Consider the following 6,000-nt stretch of genomic DNA (forward strand, 5'->3'; position numbering starts at 1 on the left):
ATAATACACGTTGTATCTTGTTGCTTGCTGTATCATGTCCTGTTAATACATTTGTATTTGTTTGAATGTAATGCAGTTTGGCCCTATTCAGATTTGGAATATGCACGCCTTTCCTACACATGCCTTGTCTATGTGTTGGGGAGTTAAAATGGTTATTCCATCGAATTTCAAATTATTAGAATAGTGCACAATGCAGAACAGAACAACCATGTTAAGGGTCAGTGGCCCAAGCCCATGAACAGGAATATTCCAAGTTCAGACAGAAGGGGGGAGTCAGATCGCTATGATCGTCAGGAACTTTACATTTGGTGTCTATTTTTAATTGTTCTGCTACTAGTGCGGCCTGTTGATGTTAAGTAGACAGCTACAGTAGCTGAATGATATTAACATCTTCGGGTTTTATTTCATTAAATGTATTTTATTTCATCTGGGTGCTTACGTTACCTACTAACACCCTGTTACTACCCATAGCTCCCGTTCTCCTCAGTCAGAGAAAACACAGAGAGAAAGATATCAAATCAAATGTATTTATATAGCACTTCTTAAATCAGCTGATATATCAAAGTGCTGTACAGAAACCCAGCCTAAAACCCCAAACAGCAAGCAATACAGGCGTAGAAGCACGGCGGCTAGCAAAACTCCATAGAAAGGCCAAAACCTAGGAAGAAACCTAGAGAGGAACCAGGCTATGAGGGGTGGCCAGTCCTCTTCTGGCTGTGCCGGGTGGAGATTAAAACAGAACACGGCCAAGATGTTCAAATGTTCATAAATGACCAGCATGGTCAAATAATAATAATCACAGTAGTTGTCGAGGGTCCAACAAGTCAGCACCTCAGGAGTAAATGTCAGCTGGCTTTTCATAGCTGATCAATGGGAGTATCTCTACCACTCCTGCTGTCTCTAGAAAGTTGAAAACAGCAGGTCTGGGACAGGTAGCACGTCCGGTGAACAGGTCAGGGTTCCGTAACCGCAGGCAGAACAGTTGAAACTGGAGCAGCAGCACGGCCAGGTGGACTGGGGACAGCAAGGAGTCATCATTCCAGGTAGTCCTGAGGCATGGTCCTAGGGCTCAGGTCCTCAGAGAGAGAGAAAGAAAGAAAGAGAGAAAGAAAGAGAGAATTAGAGAGAGCATACTTCAATTCACACAGGACACAGGATAAGACAGGAGAAATACTCCAGATATAACAGACTGACCCTAGCCCCCCGACACATAAACTACTGCAGCATAAATACTGGAGGCTGAGACAGGAGGGGTTGGGAGACACTGTGGCCCCATCCAATGATACCCCCGGACAGGGCCAAACAGGCAGGATATAACCCCACCCACTTTGCCAAAGCACAGCCCCCACACCACTAGAGGGATATCTTCAACCACCAACTTACCATCCTGAGACAAGGCCGAGTATAGCCCACAAAGATCTCCACCACGGCACAACCCAAGGGGGGGCGCCAACCCAGACAGGAAGATCACGTCAGTGACTCAACCCACTCAAGTGACGCACCCCTCCTAGGGACGGCATGGAAGAGCACCAGTAAGCCAGTGACTCAGCAACTGTAATAGGGTTAGAGGCAGAGAATCCCAGTGGAGAGAGGGGAACCGGCCAGGCAGAGACAGCAAGGGCGGTTTGTTGCTCCAGAGCCTTTCCGTTCACCTTCACACTCCTGGGCCAGACTACACTCAATCATATGACCTACTGAAGAGATGGGTCTTCAGTAAAGACTTAAAGGTTGAGACCGAGTCTGCGTCTCTCACATGGGTAGGCACACCATTCCATAACAATGGAGCGCTATAGGAGAAGGCCCTGCCGCCAGCTGTTTGCTTAGAAATTCTAGGGACAATTAGGATGCCTGCTTCTTGTGACCGTAGCGTACGTGTAGGTACGTACGGCAGGACCAAATCGAAAAGATAGGTAAGAGCAAGCCCATGTAATGCTTTGTAGGTCATCAGATGACACTCATAGGACTTCATGTTACACAATACATATATGTTTTGTTCGGTAAAGTTCATATAAAAAAATCTCAGTATACATTGGACGCGTTATGTTCAGTAGTTCCAAAAACATCCAGTGAATTTGCAGAGAGCCACAACAATTTACAGAAATACTCATCATAAATGTTGATGAAAATACAAGTGTTATACATGGAATTAAAGATATACTTCTCTTTAATGCAACCGCTGTGTCAGATTTTTAAAAAGCTTTACGGAAAAAGCAAACCATGCTATAATCTGAGAACAGCGCTCAGAGAACAAATACATATATCCGCCATGTTGGAGTCAACAGAAGTCAGAAATAACATTATAAATATTAACTTACCTTTGATGATCATCAGAATGCACTCCCAGGAATCCCAGGTCAACAATAAATGTTTGATTTGTTCGATAATGTCCATCACTTATGTCCAAATAGCTACTTTTGTTAGCGCGTTTGGTAAACAAATCAAAACTCACGAAGCGCGTTCACTAATTGCAGACGAAATGTCAAAAAGTTCCGTAACAGGCCGTAGAAACTTGTCAAACGATGTATGGAATTAATCTTTAGGATGTTTTAAACATAAATCTTCAATAATATTCCAACCGGAGAATTCCTTTGCCTTCAGAAAAGCAATGGAACTGGAGATACCTCTCATGTGAAATGCACGTGACCAGCGTGTGACTGCTGGCAGACCTCTGACTCAAATCCACTCTCATTCGGCCCCACTTCACAGTAGAATCCTCAAACAAGTTTCTAAAGACGGTTGACATCTAGTGGAAGCCTGAGGAAGTGCAAGATTACCAATATCCCACTGTAACTTCAATAGGAGCTGAGTTGAAAATCGACCAACCTCAGATTTCCCACTTCCTGGTTGGATTTTTTTCTCAGGTTTCTGTCTACCATATGAGTTCTGTTATACTCACAGACATCATTCAAACAGTTTTAGAAACTTCAGAGTGTTTTCTATCCAATACTAATAATAGTATGCATATATTAGCAACTGGGACTGAGGAGCAGGCAGTTTACTCTGGGCACCTTTTCATCCAAGCTCTCAATACTGCCCCTGCAGCCATAAGAAGTTTAACAGGAAGCCAGTGTAGGGAGGCTAGCACTGGAGTAATATGGTAATTTTTTGGGGTTCTAGTCAGGATTCTAGCAGCCGTATTTAGCACTAACTGAAGTTTATTTCGTGCTTTATCCGGGTAGCGGAAAGTAGAGCATTGCAGTTGTCTAACCTAGAAGTTACAAAAGCATGGATGAATTTTTCTGCATCATTTTTGGACAGAAAGTTTCTGATTTTTGCAATGTTACGTAGAGTAAGGTAGTTCAAGAAGAGTAAGGTAGTTCATTGAAACTTCATACTGCCAGTGAACTTCCTGCCGGTGGGACAGACGAGATGTCCACAGCCGTCTCTATTGCTTCAGAGGACGAAAGACCAGTATTCGATGTGGATGAGGATTCAGAGGATCGAAGAACTGCTGCCTGGATTCTTGAAGGCCAGAACCCCGAGGGGCCTACGGAAGCTAAAGCTCAAAAATCTTTGGGACTGAAAGATGGAGTAGACATGAGAGAAGCTGCTCCTCAAAGCCTATGAAAGGACCCGATCTCCAGAGAAGAAGCTAGCTCTAGTACAGGAAGCTCCTCAAGGATGCCTAGTGATGATTCAAGTGATCCTTCTGAAGATGACACAAGTAGAAAAGGGACTTCAGTGAGCAGTCTACATCGCATGAGCAGTAGAAGTGCATCAGTCAGCGGCTCTGGATGCATAAGATCTACTAAGAAGAGAATGAGTAACCAGAGAGAGAAAGAGCACAGAAACAGACAACTGAGTTCACTGATACAGTCCTGAGACCCAGTGAAGGCACCTTGAGAACTCGAACTGGAAGAGTTGTGAAGCCTGTCAGAAGACTTTTAGAGTCAACGAGTCAAGTGATTGCTGAGCCTGACAAAAGAGAGCATCTAGCTGCCCTGATTCAAGCCATATCAACTTTTGTTGAAGTGACAGTACCCCAGTGAAACAGAGGCCAGGGGATATATTAAGGAAATGAGAAATACTTTATTATGGGGTCATATGTTGTATGTATATGGGCATATTTCTACCTGGCAAAGTCTGCTGTCCTTCTGGATGACTCTTGGTCAAGGTTACCCCTGTGGAGGAAGAACTCTTACCTTTTGTCTTAAAGTTTGCTGAAATTAAGAAGGGTATATGTTGCAGATTACTCCTTTGTAGAAGTCCATAACATGAAATAAAGAAAAGGTTCAAATAAATCAATCAAAGGTTAATGCTGTAGATATTGTTATAGGGGAGTGAGACTATCGAAACATGTAACTTTCAGAGTTTTATTGTTGTTATTGATATAGTTTACAGAGTGCTAAAAAGTATTGCTGTTGCTAGCTAGCATGCCTTTCTGAGCTGCCTGCCGACTGATGCTAGCGTTGCATTATGGGAGATATAGTTTTAGCACTCTAAGGTCTGAATGGGATAAAGGCGATTTCACGTTGTAGCTTGTTTGTATTTCAGTGTTTTTGTACATGAGTTGTTGTATTTTGGTACTGTCAACACAGAAAGCACCTAGCAATGTATTGGGGATGTGAGACAGGATATGCGTTTTACCTTTCTTCATGCTCCTGTATAGAACAACTTGTCAGATTTATTTATTTCACCTTTATTTAACCAGGTAGGCTTGTTGAGAACAAGTTGTCATTTACAACTGCGACCTGGCCAAGATAAAGCAAAGCAGTTCGACACATACAACACAGAGTTACACATGGAATAAACAAACAATAATAATACAATAATACAATCGAAAAAGTCTATATACAGTGGTGCATTGGAGACTGATGTGTTCCTGTCCTGTCTTTTCATAATACTATTGCAGGTATGGTTCTATTGTCTAAGAATTAAGATTATACATTCTTTGTATTAAGGTTTGGTTATTATTTTATACTATACATTGTAGCTTTATGTATGAATGTGATTGTGTGAGTCTGAGAAAACACAGAGAGAACGAACAACTTGTCAGATGGTGCATTGGAGACGGTTGTGTTCCTGTCCTGTCTTTTCATAATACTATTGATTGTCATAAAAGCCAAAAAGACAGCCGTGGTGTCTCTCTTCATTTGGTTCCCCTGTGGTACATATAAAGACCGCTACATATTCACTTCTCAGTAGCTGGTATTCAGACTTGCATGCTGAATACATGCAATTCAACAGCTGAAAACCTTTTGGCTGGCTACTCACACTCCTCGCTCAGGCCAAATGCTACTTCAAGCCCACGGACATTTGTTTCTTCTCTTCAATGAGTCTGGATCTTAGATACCCAACGATTTCTAGAATGCAAACACATTCTGAACGTTCTGATTGGTCCCAGAAACCGATGGGTTGGGCCAGAGTAGAACACACGTGGGTAAAGTGGCCATTTGAAAATTCTTTTTTTGGCTTTGATACTCTGATTGGTTAGAGATGATCCAATCACTGATGAAATGGTTTTGTACAACACCCCTCATTTTGACCCCACCACAAATTACTTCAATGATGGCAATCTCTGAAGCATGTTGTGAAAGATGGAGCAGCAGAAGAATTCAGTTTGAGTCATCTGATAAGAAAACCCTCCACCTTGATGACCAACACATTTTCTCGTGGAGTTTGCATTCAATAGGGTTTTCAGTACATTTATGTTAAGCCATCCCTTTAAATACGGCATACCTTTTAATTCAAATTTTGGCAACAAACTCACTAGAATACATAGAGAGAACAGGTTCCGAATATAGGGATCAATTAAAGGGTGCATTTGTATGTTCAATCTGGAGTGCCAAAGTGTGCTCAGAGTGCCCTCTGGGCATTTCCTTCTCGGAGTGTTCAGAGCGCACACTAGAAGCTCTGGACGAATAGGGTTGATCCGAGCGTTCTGGCCCCACAACTGCAGTCAAGCACCCAAGGTAACAGGCTAACGTTGGCTAGCTTGCTAGCTACTTCAAATCAAATTATTATTGTTCACATACACATGGTTAGCAGATGTTATTGCGA

The sequence above is a fragment of the Oncorhynchus clarkii genome, chromosome 5 (assembly GCF_045791955.1).
Source record: "Oncorhynchus clarkii lewisi isolate Uvic-CL-2024 chromosome 5, UVic_Ocla_1.0, whole genome shotgun sequence".
NCBI classification, from domain to species: domain Eukaryota; kingdom Metazoa; phylum Chordata; class Actinopteri; order Salmoniformes; family Salmonidae; genus Oncorhynchus; species Oncorhynchus clarkii.